Here is a 22,272-nt window from a genome sequence, read left to right as displayed (position 1 = left end):
AGGCCAGCGTGGAGCTCTGCTGCACCTCCTCTCACTCTATATGTGGACAAAGTGTTGCTACTCGAAGCCTGACCCGCTCTCCTTGCCCACTACAAGTTTATCACCAACATGGTCAATCAAAAGCTTATTATATAGTGCAGTACTCAATCCAGGAATCAAAGGTAAGGTTGAATCGATTGAATGGAAGGTTCTATCACATCCAGTCATCTTCAGCTTTACCTGCAAACGTTGGAGGGGAGCAGGCTGGAAACATGGCTTTATTTAGGCTGTTCATATAAATCATTTCAGTGTGTTGCTTCTCCTTAAAATGATGTCATGGACAGTGTATTGACAGGATCTTCATCTAAATCCTATTGCTATTGCTTTTGTGTGATTCCTTGTGAATATTGTATTCCTTTTGCATCTACCACAGGTATTGTTTGTCCAAGCATTATACATTTTGAATTGATCAAGGCCTAAAGATATTTATAAGATTGTGAAATAAATCTGGATAGATGCACTTTATTATTGGCTTCTTCTAGATGTTATCCGCTGCCAATTAGGACCACTCTGAAACACAAGTCACAAAGCCCTAGATAAAGCCTGCGTCCCATAGGCCCACATTCAAGGTTGCAAGCTGTTGTGCCCTTCAATTGTAACAGTTCATCAGATTTGTCTCTATGTAATTTTCCAGTTTGGCTTTAAGTTTAAGTGCTTTTTAGTAACTAAGGCTGGGATGCCTCAGTTAATAAAATGCACTTAAGCTTAGCTGAGGTGTTGTATCAGGATCTTCTCTGTCATTTAGCTGGCGTGACAGAGGGATGATGCGGTGTGGATGGTGTGACTCTGATGACGCTTTAGACAGACCGATGAGAGAATAGTGGCACGCTGGACACACAACTCAACCAGATACAGGTGCTCAGCCCTTAACAAATGCAACCTACACAATGTTGGATGTATTTTTGACGTTTTGGAGGAGATAAAGGCTTCATGACCAAACTTGTGTATTTGATGTCTTTACTTAAGTAGCCTGTTAATTACATGGTAACTTAGCCATTTTTTTTTTTTTAATCACAGTAGGAAGCATGAGGCGGAGGACACAACAGTTGGGCCACTTCACACCCTGCCACCCTCTCATTGGACAGGTCGTCGTCAGTCAGTCACAAAAAGCCTTTTCAACTTTACAATTAGGTAGGTAAATGACTGTCAAGACCAAAAATAGGACCTTCAATGCTGAAGTAACGCAGACGTATTTTCACCGTGATGGTTTCCATTTGGTAAATTATACATTAAACATGAATTTGTTATGGTATGGAGTTACAACAATACACACCTTGACCTATTTTTTCATTCAATACATTTAAATGTCTGAGGTGACAACAGGACTCTGTTTATTATGTGTGTCTCATCTGAGACAAGCCAGGTATTTTCATGAGTGGGATGGGTAGTTTTTCATCAGCAAGAAAATTGATAGCACAAAAACAAAACCCATGAGGAATTTCCTTAAGAACTACAATGGAACCATAAAATATCTCGGAGGCAACATGCGCACTAGAATAAACAAACATTTGAGTAATAATGGGACAGTACGCGCAGGTGCTTTACATCCCCTGTCTGCACTAGAAACACGTGTTGGTCGGGAGAGGAAACGGACAGACCACATGGGAAACTGTTAGATCTATGGGGCAGTGTCTTATTCCAGACATCAGGACTAAAGTAATTCTGATCGGTACTCCTGAAAATAAGCCGTGTATTAATGTATCCTATTCCCTTTTAAAGAGAAAGAGAGCCTTTTTCTAAAGAGATCTTTTAGGATCTAAAAATCTGTTGTCCATTCGGTTACCAAAAAGATTTCCTTGAAATTGCTTCACAGATCAACAAAAAGAAACAATGTAATTTCTTGTATAGCAATCATTTTGTGAATGGAATAGTTGAAACCAAGCAGTAACATTAACTTAAGTTTACCTACGCTACATATGGATCATTTTGTGTTAGTGTGTCCTGGTTATATTGAATGTTGTGACTAATGTGTTTCACTAGAGTATGTGATGCAAGTGTTGGTCTGGCATTACACATCAGAGTGTTGGCTTGTGGTTGGTTTGATGTCTCCCTTAGCTGGAGCCTCTCACACAGACAGGGAAAGTTCCAACACGAGTCCTCCTAGAGTGTCTTAATTATTATGGGACAGCACACTTTTGCAGGGATACCAATGTCTCAGCTGCTTACTATTTATTGTCTAACTGCTTCAGCGTGCAAAGAGATCTGCCCTAAGGATGAACATGCAACCTTAACATCACCGGGATACTATCAGATTTGGGCTATGAGATCCAATAGTACAAAGGAAGCTGTTGACTTTAGTGCCCACTTTGGACAAGATCAAAAAACACAGCTTGGACTTTTAATAGAGGGACAGAATAGTTGCAAACTCTGGTGCATTACTCTAGAGTAACTGATTTTTCGGCTAATGTTTATTGCCTTTTTGACATTGTTTAGGTTACAAAAAGGCAACCCGGTCTCTAAGTTCTTATACTACTCATTTAAACTTGATTAAGATTCTTACTACCCTCCAAGTCCTTTCACAACCTCGCTTCAGTAGCTCACTGACCCCTTTACAACACACACACACACACAACACACACACACAAACACCACCACACACACCACACCACACACACCACAACACACACAAACACACCACCCACACACACACACACACACACACACATATAGACTTACTTACTTTCAGGCCTTTCATCTATTCACCTCACTACACCTCCTGCCCATTCGCCACTATGGGTTTGAGCCTCAACAGTTCTGCCCATTCACAACAGTAACTCTTTTCCTTTTCAAAACCAACTTAAAAACATCTTTTCACACTGTCATCACCACTCATCTATATTTAGTAATGTCTGTTTGTTGTTTATTACTTTGTCGGTAAGGTGACCTTACCTTTTCACCCTGTAATATTTAAGCATAAGATTTTACATTAGTTATTTAGGCACTCACAATCAAGGTCTTGGTAAATATTGAAACGTTAAATGTGACTTGATTTCTCACGGAAAGGACCCAAATGCAGACTAAGAGGCAGAAAGAATCCGTTCAATAATTTATTGCCAAAGTAGATACATGCAGGGTAGGACTTGATCAGGCTGGAAGCAGGAAAAAAGTCAGAGTCCAGATTAGGTCCAGGGAGGCAGGTAACAGAGACTCCAAAATAGATGACAGAAAACACGTTGCAACTTTGATAACTGACTGTGTGTGTGTTAGTGCTGAGAAGTGGGAACAGTGTGTTAGATGGGTGGGCAGTTGGATGGGAAAGAGGGAAAGTCCAAGAGCATCTGGTGGAGTGATGCAAAATGGCAAGAAAAAAACTAACAAGAATTGCAGTGTTTACTTTGTTACATTTAACCAAATGTAGTAATAATGTAGTAGTTCTTCACTCAGCAAAACATTATCAAAGGTGGCAATATGTTCCTTCATAACGGTTTGGCAGTGGTATAAAAAAAGGATGACTTTCTCTCCACGCAACACTTGTAGTTGTATGTGTTTGGATTATGCCATGAATAACTCGGGATCTTGCTTCAAAAGTGGTCCACGCATCCTTTTGGCAGAAATCCCAATAATTTCTTGAGCAATTGTAAGCAACTGAGATCCATTTACTTTGCACAATCCTACAGAACAAGAATTATAATTACTTGATTTAGAATGTAGACATGTAGATATCATTGTAACAGGAAGCATCAGGCTTTTTAATGTGTGGTTAATTTAAAAAACAACAACAATACATTGGCGCACAGAATAAAAACAAGGACTGTTATATATATTTGGCTACATGAAGTGCATACTCAGAGATTAGTATAGTGAGAGATAAATACCTAATGGGAAGTGTACACTTCACAGTTGCAGACAGGCAGTTGTGTGGAGCTGATGCGAGTGAGAGAGAAAATAAAAGTGTGGTTTAGATAAAAAGCATTGTCATTTTGGTTGTGGCAAAACAAGACAGATGTTGAGCCACAATATATGCTTAGTGTTTTATACTCCCTTTATGTGGCTGTAAATTCAAAAGCACAAATATACTGGTAATCAGATATTCACTACATGTTAGACATTGTCATAGTGTCCAGCAGGCTTATGTTTTCAGTAAGTAAGTCGTTAAACAAATGTAAATAACCCAACCAGACAACTAAGAGAAAGTCAAAACTCAGGTGTGCATATCTAAAGACATTATGTGTTGCTAAATGTTTATTACCACATAGTACTGAATCAATGGAGGTGAAAGGTTGTGTTGAATGTCAGTCTTAAGCACTACAAGAATTGGGGGGGGTCATTGGATAGCAGAAGGTGTGAGCTCGGGACAGCAAGGACCAGATATAACACCAACACAAGTCAGCTCGGCAAGAGGGAGAATGTACAGCCAGATAATTACTCCCAGGGCAGCAGGAGAATAGGAAATATCTGAGGACACAAGGCAAGGCTAAGGGACATAGGCATGGCAAAGGTGAAAAAGGAGGGAGCATGGTTGGGGGAAAGGAGTAGTTAGGTACAGTATAAAGCAGTATGGTTAGAGCAATGCCTTTTAAGTAAACTACTGTAGAAATGCAAAGGAGGTTGAGTGTAGCAATGGGAGAGTACTTTAATGTAGTACTTAGTTATCAACCAGTGTTTACATTTTTCCCAGTTGTGTGCCCTGTGTGATTGTATTCTTCAGTCTTATAGGACCAATTAAAAAAAACAAAAAAAAAAATAGGGCACATGAACCTCAGGTTCAAGATGACACGTTTTGGGCACTGGGGCAGACCTTTAGTTTGTTAACCCCTTTAGCTGAGAAGAGTTGAAACCTATATCTTGCATTCTTCAGAAGTAGAAAAATGAAAATGCCAGAAGTGGGTCTATACAGTTTACACATTTTGTCTTTTTGTGTGTTGACCAGAATAGCGCCAAAGTATTTAGGGGGTTAAATGCTTGACTTGTGGAAAATGACAGCAGGGAGAAACTCCAGTGATGATAGTTCCTGTCGCCACACATGTGCCATCACCATGGGATCAATATGTGATACTGTAAGAGGGATAAGATCCTTTTCACCATGGAAGCAAGCTGAAACATAAATTTCCGACCTCGACTGTCTGACTCCTGCATTGGCTCCTGTGTCCTCCACAGACAGTCCCCCCTATCTTTTATGTCAGCTTCCTGTCTCGTGTCGCGCAGAGGAGTAGACCTAGCTGGTGCTAGCAACAAACCTGGATAGAAAGCGTAAAACACAAACCCACACACACACAGCTGTGCACTTTCACTGTCTTACAGTGTATATAGTACGATAAAGCTTCATTCTCCTTAGGTTAGGTGGGCATCACGCCTGGCCACCAGTGAAAGCTACTTTGGGTTCATCCCAATTACATTGCCCCTGCTCTAATCACATTAAATCAATAATCAAGGAGTCATTGTGACGGAGCCCCTGCCCGCACTCCACACATCCCTCGCTCCCACCCAATCACGAAGCATGGCTCACAGCAGTACCTTGTCCCTCTCTCTCTCCCTCTCATGTTGGCTCAACATAAGCAAACAGCCTTTGAGAACAGTTGCAACAATTGTCAACATTGTCCCTAGCTTAGCACAGCGGTAACATGTAGTATTAAAAGCTGACTCATATCAGAAAAAGTAATATGTACATGTAGAAAAATATTTAAAACATTTTAAATACAGATAAATGTAAATATCACAGAGCAATATGGTTATCTTCTGTCTTGTTTGCATTGCATGTGTGCGTACCGTACAGCGCCGTACATAGGTTATGAAATAGTAAACATGCAAAACGTGTGGGTTTGAACTTTTATCAGTGTTCCAAGTATTGTGTGTTATGACATGGCATGTTGGCTCCTGATAATGTGTAGCAAACATATTTACTTCCTGGCTGATGGTAAAGCCTCCTGTAGCCTCGAACACCCCCCCTCTGAACACACAAATGGACTTCCAGGAAAATTTCAAAATACATTCCCTAACCCTGTTAATGTGGACGTGGAACAAACATGCAGTGCAGAGAATAGAATGCTACATGGCATCACATATGCACTGAACCTGTAAAATAGTCTTAATTAATAAACATATAATTTACAGTTACTCTACATTTAATTATGTTAAGTGTTTATTGAATGATGTCAACAGAATAATCAAGTAAATTTGATGTGTGCACAGAGTCAGTGATTCCACTACCTGGCTCTTTGTCCTTGGGGGAGATAACTATTCCCAGAATGCTACCAGGATGAACCTAACACTTGGCGGAACATTGACAGATTCCTATAAATAGCCTACATACTCCTGTGGCTATACTGGGGAGAATGGTACAGATAAAGCATTGCTGCGCCACATACCTGAGCCAGGGGTTGTGGGGTCATAATGGTATGTCAAGCTCATTGACATTTCTATTTTATTGGATATAGGATTTCACAAAAGCAGATGGGTAGTATTTGAATTAATTGTTATCATTAATTGGAAATGGCCTTGGAACTTATGAATTTGATTGAAATGTGTTTTGGATAAAAGTCGCCAACATTGTGATCTTAGAATTATAGTTTCTTTAGGCAAGACTGCATTTCTCCTGAAATACTTCCCTAAATGCACACGGTGGTCAATCTGATGATGCCACAGAAAAACACATCTATTCATCTCTGGCCTTGTCATCCAGGGCAGTGGCGTGGTCCTTTACAAAGCCCTAACCTGCTGGCAGTTGCTCTCTCATTTAGTTGCCAGAAAAAGATTAGAATGTGCCACATAACTGATATTAAATTGCAGTATGTCTACTGCATCGGTCAGATGGTGCAGTATGCAAGCAATCATGCTTTCCTTGCTATTTTGACCCACATCCAAGAGGGTCAAAGTTACGGCACAATTGTTTGAAGAACTCTCAGTTGTATTCAACCTTATGCAACCGTACCTACTATGTGGGGATGCGTACTATGGCAGCTGCAGTACTAAAGTTAAAGAGTATGCGATTTGGAACATAGAGTCAAGGCAGATCAGCTGGAGGACAGTGGGAAAACCAGAAAAAAACATTTTCTCTATAAAATATGATCCAGTTTCACCCAAAATCAGTGGTAGTGGAACGACCGCCGCACACATTCTCCCATTATAAGTCAGTGTAGCATCAAATGGATTTTGAAGCTGTTATTTAAGGTAAAAATTGTACAAAATGTTGCTTAACCAAGCTAATCCTATAAAATAGGAAATATAAACTAAAGTAACTGAAAAATGACTTACTTTGTATTAGAAGCACACAAGGAATGTGAAACTTCCACACTAACAGCACAAACGGTCTCTGTCCCTTACAGCTGGAGCTCCATGCAATCTTAACAAGGTGCAGGCTTCAATCAAGCAAGCAAGCATAGGAGGTCTGTCCAATCCCCTACTGCCTCTAACAATGAGGGCAATCACTGGCTTTGGCTTTGTGGGGGTTCAAGTTATTCTTGTGCTACAACTATCATGTTTACAGATCTGCTGATGATCATAGGCTATACATTCATAATCTCAGTGTCATCTTTTAGAATTGGGAAAAGGTTATTTCAAAACTTGTACCTTAATTTCTGTGTGGTCATTTGACCATTGGTCACTGAATTTGGCTGGCATGTGACACATGCCTGTGATGGTCCTAAATAAAAACGTAATGTTTCTGACAATTACGACCACGTAGCTCATTTCATATCTCATTCGATATTACACAATCAGTGTTTTTGAAAAATAGGCGACTGCAATGACCGTTTCTAAAAACCATCCGAACAATGGATGGGAAGTGTCCACGCGGCTTTTTTGAGACATTATTACTTGTTAGGCCAAACGTTTTATAAACAGGGATAGTCTATTTTGGGTAACATGAGAAAAACTTAAGGGAGGAGGTAGTTTAGATTGTCATAGAAACAATGCAACTTTATTTTCAAAGTCATCAATAAAAAAATCAAACAGCATCAGTTTTTAGAACCACCTACCGATAAGTGCAGGAGATCCACAAAAGAGCTTCGTTTCCAATTAATGGGCAATAGACGGACCTATGGGCACAACCGCGAGGACCCTGTGGGGGCTATGCGGACACCGCTATGGAGTTTCCCAGTGAGTTATGGACATGATTTTTTTTCTCTGTAAACCGGCTTGAATAGTTAATCTATTTTCACGCTTTACGTGAAGGGGGACTGCATGCATGGGTTGATGTTTTATCGCTCACCGTGGTGCGTAAAGAACGCGTCCTCGTCCGTGCAGACTATCACGTTATCTCTATATCCTTAGCGGAGGTAAATAAAAGGTTTTGCCAAAGCACAGCAGTGATGCAAAGTCTGGTAGGTGACTGCTCTCGCAGCAGACACGTTTGTGACACGGACTACATGCCGGTGGACTAGCGCTGGGAGCCGCGCACTGTGTTGGACTTATTGGATTTAACCGGTGCCTTTTAACTTGAGACAAGAGCTGTGCATAATTTAAACACACAATGTTTTTAAAAGATGTGGCACCTGTTTGCGATGTTGCAGAAAACGGTAAGAGTGATCGCCTGTAATAGCCATATTGTGTAGTCTTGTGGGTTATTATGTGTAAAATGCCTGGTGCTATATGCTGAGTATTGTAGAATACGTTTAGTATTTGCATACCCTATGTATTTATGAGAGTGAACTATGAATCTTAATTATTAAAGCTCTTTGGGGGTCGGGGTTTTCCTCTTTGACATGTGCCAAACTCCACATCCACATGTTTGAGGACCTTTTCTGCATGAGTCATGATTGAATTTATTAACCATAGTGCATGCAATAGTTTGAGTGATTCAAAAGTAGAAAGACTAATAGTAATCTTTTATAATATTTTATTGAGAAAGGTCTTTTGTGACGAAAGGTCTACTCAATTATTATAGTGTGGGGTATTTTTGGGAGATGGATCTTTGAGTTATTACTCCCAGCAACACAAAGGAGACAAAGCAAAATGTGTGTTTTCTACTCATTCAATAGCTGTGTAATGCCACCTCCTAGAAAGCTGCTGTATTTGGCTATACTGCTCTAATAGCCATAAATCATTGAAGATATAACTTCCAAAAAAACAAATTAGTGCTGGGTGATGGACATTGAACAAAACCTAATAGGGGGTATTCAGTCTCAAACAGACAAGCTTCCTAAAGTTCCTAATGAAGCTAATGCAAAGCATCATGTTGGTCCGAACCTTACAGAGTTGAGCAAGGCACTAAATCTATATATTGGGTTGCGGGTTTGATTCCACTAACAATGTTACAAATAAACTGCAGATACAATGGTGTCATGAGGAGCTGCTGAGGAATAATTACCAGTTTCTTTTTCGTCTTGTTACTGGGAAAATAAACCTGCGTCATTGTTCTCTACAATGACACAGCAGAATGGAAAGTTAGAATGAAAACGCTGAATCTGCAGTTGTTGACACAGTCGTCACGTACTTATGGTCAGCGGAAAAAGACCAAAAGGTTATCAAAGGCTGACAGCTATAAGGGATTCAGCAAAGCCAGACAGGAAATGATGTCACACCTGTGTCAACTGATAGCTACTTATTTACAACTCTGCACATTGTCACGGGGAAGAACCCATCAAAATAGGAAGGAGGTCGCAAGCATTCAAAAGCAAACATCCCATACCTAAGATGCACTTTAATATAGCATCTCCTTATCAACGCCCTTGCATTTAGCCATTAATACTTGAGTAGTCGGTTTAAATTGCTGAGCTCTTTTGCGCACCTGTTTGACATTAATAAGTTAAAATAGCTAATGTCAGAAGGCTTTAGCTCACGTGAGCATCCGGGATCTCCAAAGCATCTGTCACATACCTGGAGGAAGCTTGCCATTATTCAAAGCACTGCCACTTGTGGACCACTGCTATTAATTCAAATAACAACATGGTTTTGATCTGATGATGGTAGAATGTAGAGAGAGAGAAGAATGGAGAGAGAGAGAGAGAGGAGAGACACTCTGTGGTGGGTATTTAGATTGATACATTCTCACGTAGGCAATGGCGGAGGTGAAAAGTTCACGCGATAATCCTCAAGCTGAGTCACACACTCTTATTTAAAGGTATTTAAAGTGGCAAATGTCAGAGTGTATGGAAAAGAGGGCCATTTGTTTTTTTTTTGGCAGACATCACTTTGTGCACTTGTTTCAGTTTAAAGTTATGACCAAAGTGTTGAAGTTTTGCTCTTGAACGATAATGTAAAAATCCCTTGTTAAGGATAAAGGAGGTCCAGAAAAGCCACTAGCACAAAGATTTAAATGTTGTAATTTACTTTTAGTGGAAGAATTTATGAAAGTCTGTATTTACCAGTGCCTAACTAAAGTGGAGCAGCACATAACAGCCAACAGGATGAAAACAGGTCCAGTGCAGTAGGGTTATTCCCTGTATCAAATCCTTTGTAATAATCCCATTCATTCCCTACAATGCTTACAGTACGATTCATTCAAAGTAATTAATAATTATGGTGAGCCTATAAATAACTCTGAAAAAGCATGTCCATAAGTGACTACTAGTGAATGTTACACACATGTCGACAAAAATGTTATGCGCATGTATTTGTGTGTATGTTTTGCTGGATTGCAGGCTTGCTCAGACAAACAAGGAGGCTGCAATACTGTAGTAATGTGCAAAATAGTCACTTGTGAAGTTGTTGGACACTGAGCTAAAATACCTCCATGTACATAACAGTTTGGACAAGCTCTATAAAAAATGGTTGGTCATTGACAGTCTGCTAAATAACGTTAAACATAAGTGGTTATGCTGAATGAGCGACCACTACTATTGTAGTACTAGTATTTGGTATAATAATCCTGATGTTATATCTTATGATCCCTCAGTAGTAGCAAACCTGCAGTATTAGTGTAACCTTTTTTGCCGTTCATCTTAATTTGTGCTAGTTGTTTCGGAACTTAATCTTGCCCGTATCTGACCGCTGCTTGGGAGAGATCATCTTTATTTTCTATCATCCTTCTGCGTACACAGCCAGGCTGCTGTGAAAGCTGCATTCAGCAAGTGGAACAGAGGGAGCGAGGCTGGATGCCCACAGACCCACAACAGTAGAACCACTCTCATTGTCAAGTGTTCCTTCGAGTTCAGAGTGTGCAGTGCTTTTAATTGATACCAAGTTTCTTAGAAGGAATGTCTAATTTGTAAATCCAGATTATAGAGGCACCTGTTCTTAATAAGAGGTAAACAAGGAAACAGTCATCTGCATCATATGATATCTGCATGTTTCAGATTTTTTATTTCGGCAAGTCAAGGCCACCAATTACAAAGATGATAACTACTGCAATGTAATGAAAGATTGATCCCTGAGCAGCTAACTTATCAAATAACAGCAATGCATTTAACATGTTATTGATAAAGTTCAGTGGGGGAATATGTATTTCTAAACCATTCAAAGATTAAAAACACAAACGTATATGTCAGTACCCGAAGGTCTTGGCAGAATTGTGTCAGATGCATGAAAGAAATCAACAAATGTATTTTTTCAAAAATTACAAAAAAACAGTTTCCTTAAGTCTTGTGGTATTCATACATTTGAAATGTTTTGCTATTTAAATCCCAGCCATCCCCTAAGCCGTGGGGAGCCTCAGCACTCTCCCGGTCACAAGGATAACTGGCTGTAACTGAGATGGGCTTTACTGGAGCAAATAATCACCCATGACTAGGGTGTACAGCGGGGCTGTGTAAACTGCATACATCTGAATGTGAATCTTAAACTTTGAGTCTGGCACCACACCCACAACTCTAGAAATTACAATTGTGTAACAAGATGAAATTTCTGCATTTATCTCAATTATTGGTACGCACTCTGAATTAACGGTTTCAAACAAGTGTGGTGGTATATAGAGACATTGTTCCAGCCAGGCTGGAAAAGGTACGTGATCCCAGGATAAGACTGCTCACATACTGGTCAGGAGGTGTATCACTGCAGTCTGTATGGTACTGAATTCTCAAACTAAGCAGTGAAATTTAAATATGTCTTAGAAATAGTCTATCTGCTTCTTTTTTTGCAGGTTTACCGGTGTTTAAAAAATTGCACATGCATTTTGGTGTAAAAAGGGTAATAGAATACAATCAGCTTCACTGCTACGTTCCATAGGAGTGGTATAATGCCTTAGTTAATGGTTATTCCACTTAATACGTACTGCTGTGCTTACTTTCTGTTTCTTGATACTTCATTTGAGTGACTGCATTTGTGTTATTGTTGTCTGTGCAGGACTGCTTGCCCTGCTGTTGATGGTGTTGGAATGGACCCGACACAGGCCTACCTTCCCTGAGGCCCACTGTGACCTGAGGGTCCTGAACCATTCATCAAGGAAGACGAGACGCAGAAGTCGCTATGGTGAGAGGAAAATGTATGCATGCAGTCAGATCTAAGAGCAGGCGCAGAGTATTCATTTCAATTCAATCAATATTTTCACTGATAGTGTCACATCACGTTCAAGTTATCTCGGGACACTTTAGAGATAGAGTAGGTTTTGACCACACTACATAATTACACAGCTTAGAAAGAAAGAAAGAGACAGAATAATACCTCACCAACACAATCCAAGCGTATCGTGAGGGCGAGAAACCACTCCACAAGGACTCCACGGAAGAAGCTTAGTTGGTAAACAGCATTAATTGGACATCAATGATACAGACGGAGTGAGAGAGAGGATCAGCTGAGCTAGTGTGTCATAGGAAGTCCTCGGTGGTTGAACCTACAGCAGCGTAACTAAGGGCTGGTACTATGTAAACCTGAGCCAGGACTAACTATAAGCTTTATCAAAGAGGAGAGTTAAAACTTATAATGTGGTCCTGAAATCACCCATACTGAACGTTTATGCACCATTGGATAAAAAGCATCACTGACATACTCTCTGTTTTCTTAGAAGTCCTGTAGAGAAGGATGCGGCCTGTCAGAGTCAGTACTGTGCCCCAAACCCAGTTGACTTTGAAATCTGGGAGAAGAAAATGTAAGTAACCAATAAGAACCGTGGCTGCAGATGTAGTTAGCTATGAAACATAATTTAAGTTCATAGACATTTGCTGCCTTTTTGTGGGTGATCGTTCAACTATGAACACCTCTTGAGCTGATTGCCTGCTTCCTTTGTTACGTATAGCTTCCATAATAAAATTCTTGCCTCTTTATTTTTGGCAAGGGATCGGAGCAAGCCCAAGAGGTGCAGCTTGGTGATATCTCTTACAACAGGCCCTCAGCTTGCTACGGGCCCAGTCACCGCCACAGCGCTGCACAGCCACATAGATAACCCCTCAGAAACCTGCTCAGCATCAATGCTGGCTGCGTAGCCCAACATCCAGGTGAGTTACAGCCGTTACAGAGGTACCATCAAAAAATACACAGCAGCTATGTTTACTGGGAGCTTTTGTCACCTTAATAGTATGAAAAGATATTATAATTAACATCAGCTTGAATAAAATCATTCACATTCCAAATGAAATGTAATTTTTTTTTTAATCATTGTGGAAAGATTAACGTTTGTCATGGACACGCTCCTCCGATTAATATTTATTAGATATCTATACTCTTTTCAATCAGGCTGGCTCCTGAGCAATTTTGCGGCAAGACCTCCTAATTGTTCATCTCTCAGCATAAATTAGGTTTTTACTAGCTCTTGTGTGATCACAAAGGTTGCATTTCTGCTGTGCAGCAGCAACATATTTTTGATTAACTGTTGCATCAAAATAAAAGCAGCGCAGTTAACCAATAAAAAGGTTTGCTGGATTCTTTCTGATCGCCTTCTGTGATGGGCATATCAATTAATTATTTTTAAGAGGACAAAAGGCCTCAGTATGTTTTCTACCTTCTATTAGATATGTGGTCACACTTGAGCTCAAGTTTAGCTTCTTGTAATTAAATGTTTTCTGCAGTAATAGAGAAACTGAGGATGTCATGGGACATTGTGTAACCTTAAGCCTTTCGTGACACCGCTGTGGGCACTGGTGCTGTTGCACAAGTTGATCTTAGATTACTCACATTGTGACAGCACGGCCTTTGAAATGATTAGGTCCAGAAGAGGCATTGTGATGGACAAACCAACGCTGGATGAACGACTCTGTCATGGCCATGGGGTCACTGAAATATTAGTTCATCATTAGTAACAGTTAACAGGGGTCTACATGAAAACCAAGGCAAAAATTTAATAAAATGTTGACTACACCTGGAAGTTTGTTTATCTTGTCAATACCAAAACAAGAGCAGATAAGATTACTACAGTCGGATTGTGTGGATGTCACAAGCCAAAGGAAATGGCATGAAACCTCAGTGCATGTAGCTTGCTTACTTTTAGAAGAGGAAATATAGCATGTTGCACAGGCTTTTGAGATTGAGTCAAAAGAGGAGGAATGCCTTTACAAAAAAATCATATTTCCAAATTAAGAAAAGTGCAACATGTTTCTTTCAGGAATATACCCCACCACCAAGTGCAGCAGAGCTGGAGGGAACAGGCAGGTGTCCACGGCAACAGATTTGCTTCAAGTCCATGTCAACTTTCTGCGAGGCAAAGTGCATCTCCTTCTATTGGATGCACAGGCTTGTCAGCAAGATGTCAGCTGATCACCCGACTAGATGAAGCTGATTTGCGTTTCTGAAGGCAAGAGAAGGAACATGTTGACCGGCACGCTGACTGCTGGAAGCAGTGCGGACAGAGAGAAAGATGCAGCCATCCTCACCAACGGGGAGAAGTGGGAAGGAGAGGACGGTCCCGGCTAAGCTTTGGATGACAGGAGATGATTGCACCTTGGGATGTAAATGTGAAACATGGGACGATTGTGAAGCAACAACTGACCACAATGAGGCCTGTGCAAACACTGCTCCAAAAGCTGTTCTTTTGGCACTCTCTTGCACTTGTGTGTGTCTGTACTTGTGTTGTGTGTGTGTGTGTGTGTGTGTGAGAGACTGCAAGTTTAAATCTATACACAGTGACAGTCACCTCTTAGAGTGAATTGTGAAGTAAAACACAGAAAATATTGATTGCACCTGGAAATTTGGAGGTCTGTGAGTTCGCAGCAGATCCATTTCCAATACCACTGCGCAAAAGCAAAAACTAATGAGGCTCACACCACAAGCCTTTACCATTTTTTTCAACTATGCCTCACAGACAGTCTCTTCTCTTGGATTTTTTTTTCAATGAATATTTTATACATTTGTAAGTTGTGTGATTACTATTTATACAGATTTTTTTTTACTTTTAAGCTCCAGTCTTTGTATTTTTTAGCATCAGATCTTTAAAAAATCTAGTCGGGCTTCTATTGCCATGTCTCTTGTGTAATACATTTCACAAGCTATCTTTTGCCATCTTGCGATTGGCACGCTGCTGTCTTTATATGCACCCGACTAGCTGTTAGTCCACATTGCATGCTCCTGAGAAAACGACTGACTGTAAAGTAATCCAGAGAATCAGTTACAGGAAATAGTGGGCAAGAGGTCCGTGAGGGTGGTTGGATGGTTACATGAGAACTATGAAGCTGTGTTGTCATATCAGTGTTTTTGTTACTGCCTAACCAACTCTCAGCCAGTCTCTACACTGATAGCCAGACTGCCTGGAAAAATGCTGTTTGGCTTTTACAATTTATCCTGGAGGCTGTAATTACAAACAGTTTTCCAGTATCGACGTTAACACTGTTTTTTCCCTTCCATTATTGTACGTCATCAAAAAGGCAAGCAATTAGTAGTCCTGGGAACTTTAGGCTTTCTATAAAATGGATGTCAACTCTTTCAGCCCGATTGAGTGTTTCCTTGTTTCTTTCGTTATTCTAAATCATGTTGTGCAAGTGCAAGATGTTTTTAAGGATGTTTGCACATGTTTCTTTCCTGTTATTTTGGATTGTTTTGTCCTACACTGTACAATTTGCTATTAATACAAAATATTATTCTTGGTAAAGAAAGGATAGATGGAAACAACATGGGGAAGTCTGCCATTTCATTCAATAGCTTTGTCTTATTCAGGTCAGCGGAGTTTAAACACAGCAGTTGCACACCACCTGCAGTCCAATAATCTAAACCCAATTTGAATAGATTTAAACTACTGCATCTAGTGGACATTAGTACAACCACTGCTTGAAATTTAAATTAGGATTCGTCAGTTTTTTAAATTAATTGTATCTATAAAACCGATATGAAATTGGAACACCACTACAGCACATACCCTTTAAAATTAATGTTTTTCATTTACATTTGGCACAGCCCTGAAGTAACTATTAAAAATATGGAGATTTCACCAAACACCTTTGTTGCGTCAAAACATGCAAAGTAAAAAAGAAAAAACAGCCACAATTTGCAACAGGCTTGACACATGGCAAAAGCTTAATTATTAATCAACTAAAGTTGTCCAGTTGGAGTATTCCATCACAGTAGCATGCCCATTGCAGTCAAAGTGATCTCTTCACCCCCAAGCCAACAATGTTTTATTGGTCTCATGGTCAACCTCTGTCCGACACATCCTATTTGCTCACTGCGGGTCAGGGTAGAACACCTTAATATGAATGGCCGAGTTATTGCGCGTACGCGTCATGGGTCCCCGGCTCATCGGGATCTTCAGGTTCCAGGTCGTCCACGAGCTCCACCGTGGAGGTGTTGGTGCCAGCTGCAGGCCCCTGGCTGCTGGCCTGCAGCTGAAGGGCAATGTTGATGGCCCTGTTGATGGACAGGCCCAGGCCGTGAACGCAGATCTCCCTGTGACCCCACCCTCCAGCAGCTTCTGACAGCGTGCCAGCTGAGCCCGGAAGTCGTCTTCATGTTGACGTAGACATCGTTCGTCTCTTTGGGAGTTTCCGGGGAGGCGCTTCCTCAGGGTGTACTCACTGGGTCCATCTGACAGCCGGAGGGGTGGAGTCAGTGTGCACCGGGGCTGTTGGATAGAGGACATTCTGGGCTGCGTGGCTCGGTCATGTTTCTCAGTGGATATGTGCTGGGAAATAAAGTGTACGACAAGAAATTAATATGTGGTAATGATTCCTTCTAGCAAACACACAGATGCTCACTTTGGCTACAACCAACAATTGCTTTCATTATCTCATAATCTGCTATTATGTTTCAAATAAAAAAAAAATTGTTTATCTAAAAGATTTACAGTAAGCAGTAAATAATTCCCACAATAATTCACACATTCCATACATTTTCTAAACCATTGAGAATCTCAGTCCAAAACCAATAATACTCAAATTTCATAAGACAAGCAAAGCAACAGATCCTTACATTGCATTTTAGCTTGAAAAACCCATTGATATCATACAGGGTAGATACTGATTAATTTGATATCCATCAACTTACAAAGTTTCAGAAATACATCTCAGATCCTGTAGTTTTATTAAGAAAACAAAAGTAGAACTGCAACTTTAAGTTGATTATATTTTGATAACTGATTAGGTAAAATGGCAAGCTTCTATCTCAGCTTCTATATTGCCACTTATATCACTGTAACCAGTGACGTGCACTGCAAAATCAAAATGAAGACATATCTGTTGAATCAGGCTTTCAATCCCGTAGCGGTGGTGGGACAGTTTCATTCTTTTGTTTCTTTGAGACCTTTTCTGATTTTACTGTTCTCTATGTTCACTCTTTCTATTGGATGACGTCATTCTGTTAAGCACTGTAGCTGCTGGTTGCTGTGAAAGTGTTATATAATGACATTAGACTGATTTTGATTGATAGATTAATTGGAAATGTTTGCTACGCCGCGCGGTGTGTGCGCCGGCTTGTGCTAACGTTTTGATATTAGCCTAAACAATAAATTAGGTAATCTGTCTTTCATAACTCAGTGCCTACCCTCTTATGACATCACCGCACGTCACTGCTGTTAACTGAATTTCTGTAGGTTAGCACTGGTTGTTGGACAAAAAAATGTGGATGTGAATTCCCTTACGTAACGTAAAGTATCAGCATCAAGTGGCGACTTCCCACGAAAGGGAGACTATGTTATATTGCTTTAAACGATTCAGGTTTATAAGTATACATGTCGAGAAAAAAACAACACTTGAGCTAAAAACGGGCATTCTAGCTAAACATTAACCCCATTAGCCCAGTGGTGACATGAAGCTGCTCACGCAAACCTTGCGTAAAGCATTGGTTTTAACTTTTAGCCAAATATCCAGCAGCATGATGCATTTTCAAGTGTGTATTTGTGATCCCACAGATGTCTCCCATGTTCCAGGAATGATAAAATGTTTCCCGGAGCAAAAACAACTTTTAAATCTCATAATACACTATGGGACTGAATTCGGAGTAACGTGCTGAGGTAACAAAGGACTAGCTGATCTACGGGTTAGCTAGCTAGCTGGGCCACAGTAGCTAGCTAGCTAGCTAACGCTCCTGAGCCCAAAAGCAGTAGGTCAGTGTACCCTGTGAGTTACGGAGAAACGCCATACTTTGTGTAGTTTATCCTGTAATGAGTACACTTCCTTAGAAGATAATACAAGCAGCAAATTGTGCTTATCTCATCGCTAACGTCGGTATTTCTGTAAAAGTACCCAAGCAGCAGTTCATTTCCTGTTTATACCGGAAGTATAGCACGGAGAATTATAAAACGAATATTTTACTAAAAATATTTATGGCATAGAAAAATTAAACTAAAATAACACCTCTCCACATAGATACAGGCACACTGGATAACATGATGTATATATAATAAATAATCAAATATATTCAAATGAAAAAGTTAAGAATATCATATAAATACATATATATATATAATATATATATAGTATAATATATATTATCTATATATATCATATATATATATATCATTATATATGTATATATACATATATATATGTATATCTCTGGCCACATGGTTAGAGAGAGACATAAAACCATCATTTTTTACTTTATGCTAAAACGGTGGTGGGCACGTTCCGTCCATGGTTCCGTCTCGCGCATCGTTTTGCTTCGGGTTCCGAGTTGATTGACATGTTTTCTCAGGTGTGCAACGGGCTTTGAGGTATGTTTTTCTCTTCCGTCTTCAAAAATGTTTTGGCTTTATTGTTTCAGTGTGATTAAAACATGAATATGTATGAGTGCTTAGAACATGCAAACAAACTCAAAGCTTAACGTTACCTTGTTGGTAGCATGCTAAGTTTGGCTAAATAGCACCTGACACAGCAAACGTCAAAACTGAGACTGATGGAAAATAAAGAGTTTTGAGGTTATTTGGTCGCTAATGAAAAGTATTAAACAAATCGAAACTTTTTAGCTGAATGGTGCAACAGCAATGTTAAGAGGCCGCCAAAGATAAATGGGTGGTAATCGTCCAATACTTGTGGACACATGTCACCATAGACGTTAAACAGTCTATGCATGGCACACAAAAAATATGGCGTGGAAAAGTCAGGAGGTCACCAAACACATTTGGACCCTCCTCTGGTTACCAATCTGTACCAAATGTCATGACAATTCATCATTAAATGGACATGCCATTAAATAAAATACATACAATATGCTCTCACACACACACACACACATACTACATACATACATACATACATACATACAACATACATACATACATACATACAATTAATGTGTCCATGAGCTGAGATTGAAAAACACAAACCGCGCTCTCAAGCTGTGGTTTGTGAACAGCCTATTGGCTGTGGGTTCAGTACAAGAGGATGGCCCATGTCCCTACAACAACTTACACTTGTCATAGGCTTAACATTATAATTTAAAAATGACTTGCTTACTGAGGAGTATAATTAATTAATAATATTATGCAGATTCAGTCTATTCAAGGCAAAGCATTTTTTAATGACCATTTAATGAATCACCAAATATAAGCATAAAATGAAACACACCTATTATTTAAAACAAAAGTTAGAAGATCCTCTCCTCCTGTTTTCCTACATCAAGCGGAAAACACCAGACACACACGGTTTCACTTCTATAGAAACCAAAAGATTTTTAGTAAGTGAAACAGAAAGAACTCCACGTGGCAGGATAGGAGGAGAGAAGCCTGCAACGGCTTTTGCATTGCCAGGGAATTATAGTACATGCTTTGCTGTCGGACTATGCTTAACATTTAACTAATTATTGCCGATACAGACTCCGGATAAGGACATATAGCTACAATGGATAATCTACAAAGGTAAGCAAACCATTCTTTGTCAGTGATTTGTTTTCCTTTCTTTTAAGACCTGAACTTTAGTGTTCAAATGGTTGCTTTCCATAGTCTAGAACAGTAGCATGAATCAGCATGTTCTATCGTCCTTTATCTGTCACTGATTTTGGTTTTGGTCAATTGTAGTGTACAGCATTTGTAAGGTCAAGGTGTTACAGAGTCTTTTTATAATGTACAGTGAGAAGCAGTTTGAATAATCTGGACCAAGTTTGGGATGGCTGAGAGCACACCCACAATGGATAACTCTGATGAGGTAAACGGCTTGTTTACAACCCTAACAATAAAAAAGTACAAGACAAATACATGTTGTCTTTTCAACTTTGCAAAGGAATTATGAACTGATTCAATGCACTTTAAAATGTAAACATTTCTCAATTTCTAAGGACCTCTATAATGTACCGGATTAATAACGTCCTACTGTGAGGAAGGAGGGAACAGTCCCCCCACAAACAGTCTGACTGTAGTGTGAATACCAATAACTGATCCAATTTCATACTAAATACAGCTGTAATGTGGAGAGGGATAGAGATGTACTTTTTTATGTTATAACAGATGTTCTCCACCAGGAAAAGTAACAGTTTCAGTGCTGGCCAGGAGACTGTTTCTCTTGGCTTTTCACTCCTGATAACTCTGTAAGGTATACACTGCAAATAGATTACTCCTGCAAACACCAGAGAGCAGTTTGGTCACAGAGGACTCCAGCACTGTGAATGTTGGGGCACGATCCTGGGACTGAGTAACTTTCAGCATCATAAGGATTGCAGACAATGGAAATCGAAGCAAAGCAACGTCCCTGTCTGTCTTCACAGGTAAATCTGAAAAACAAATAATTAAAAAGGTCCAGCAAAGTGTTGTCTGAAGGATCTTTTGGCCCATGACCTAAATCAGTGTTTATGTGTGTACGTCTTACATTGTGTATTCAGACTAAAGAGGTGGTATATTGTAAATTGTGGGCAATAGGTGATTATATTTGTGGGTTTGTCTTCTTTAACTTGGCAGTCAAACAGCACTGTTAAATATTAACAAGACGAAACATGATTTTTATTTATAAGTGATTCCATTATATTGTTCCTACAGAGCCCAGCCCTCCTGTGCAGATTACAGTCTACCAGGTCAGCAGTGAGTCCCTGTGTCTGCGTTGGGACACCCCTGCTGGTGAAGTGGAGAGTTACATCGTAACTTGTTGCAGTGAGGGAGACATTGTGCAAGAGCTGACAACAGACACAACCAACCTGACTCTCAGCAACCTGAATCCAGGAGTGTGTTACTCTCTCCAGGTGTCTACACAACTTAGAAATGGAAGAAAAAAGCAAGCCAACTGTAACAACTGTCCACACAAGTAAGTAAAATCTATATTTCACCATTTAAAAAAAAAAAAAAAAAAAAAAAAAAAAAAAAAAGCTTTAAAGTCTTGAACTGTTTAGAAATATTAATTGCCGAGAGTTCTTATAAACACAGCAAAAACATTTGAAACTATTGATGCCATAAATAATGGCAAAAGACACGAAACCTGTCATGAACATGAAGAGGCACTATTATGTTTATGGCTGTAAAGTGTCATTCTGTAAATTACACTGTTAATGCAAAAATTTACATTGTTTGAGAACAGACAGAAGATGATGTTTTTTTTTAACTTGAATAAAAGCTGCAGTAGGGGAGTTCGAGAAAACGTGGACTTAGCCTAAAAATTTGAAAAGCACACCTTACAGGTCCCGCCCCCTTGCTCTCTGCTGCGCTACAGCTCTCCCAAGCGGGGCCCTGCCGTGAACGCGCAGGCTAGTAAGCAGTGCCACCGATGCTTTCCACATCCTCATGGACAATACAGGGAATTATTCTGAGGAGGGTATAGCTTATGTAAAAATTTGCTTATAAAATTATTTCTATTTGTAAATTTTTTCAAATAAAAGGTTTAAAATGATTTTTCATGTAATCGCTCATTTGTGAGAACAAAAGTGAGCAGTACACAGTACATTACTGAATTACCTTTTGGATCAATTTAAAACAGTAAACTTTCAGTAGGAATGATGATCAGTGAGGAAGCTCAATAAGCCAGAATAACAACATCTTAGAAATATGTAGGTTTTATTAGAATATGGGTAAAATAAATCAGCTTTTTTGCAAGTACTCCTGCACAAGGAAATACGAAAATTTTGATTTGGACTGAAAAGACGATCTTC

The 22,272-nt window shown here is 39.7% G+C and overlaps 1 protein-coding gene, 1 long non-coding RNA gene and 1 pseudogene across 2 annotated transcripts in view; 1 reads left to right on the top strand and 2 right to left on the bottom strand.

Annotated features, from left to right (window-relative positions):
- The window catches only part of LOC116669450 (up-regulator of cell proliferation-like), a gene marked incomplete at its 3' end in the record, with an annotated part of 108,003 nt that overhangs the window by 75,233 nt on the left and 10,498 nt on the right, over window positions 1–22,272 (bottom strand). The window lies entirely within an intron of this gene.
- LOC116669394 (ribonuclease P protein subunit p20-like) lies at window positions 16,377–16,872 on the bottom strand (annotated as a pseudogene).
- LOC116669398 (uncharacterized) overlaps window positions 18,832–22,272 on the top strand; it is a 12,632-nt gene continuing 9,191 nt past the window's right edge. Inside the window, exons 1-2 of the long non-coding RNA XR_004326770.1 lie at window positions 18,832–18,919; window positions 20,274–20,348. This is a non-coding gene — a long non-coding RNA (uncharacterized LOC116669398). The remainder of the gene's footprint in view (window positions 18,920–20,273; window positions 20,349–22,272) is intronic.

Source organism: Etheostoma spectabile, chromosome 19 (genome assembly GCF_008692095.1).
Source record: "Etheostoma spectabile isolate EspeVRDwgs_2016 chromosome 19, UIUC_Espe_1.0, whole genome shotgun sequence".
Lineage (NCBI taxonomy): Eukaryota > Metazoa > Chordata > Actinopteri > Perciformes > Percidae > Etheostoma > Etheostoma spectabile.
The sequence above is the reverse complement of the archived record's forward strand: the minus strand, read 5'-3'. Positions and strand labels throughout refer to the sequence as shown.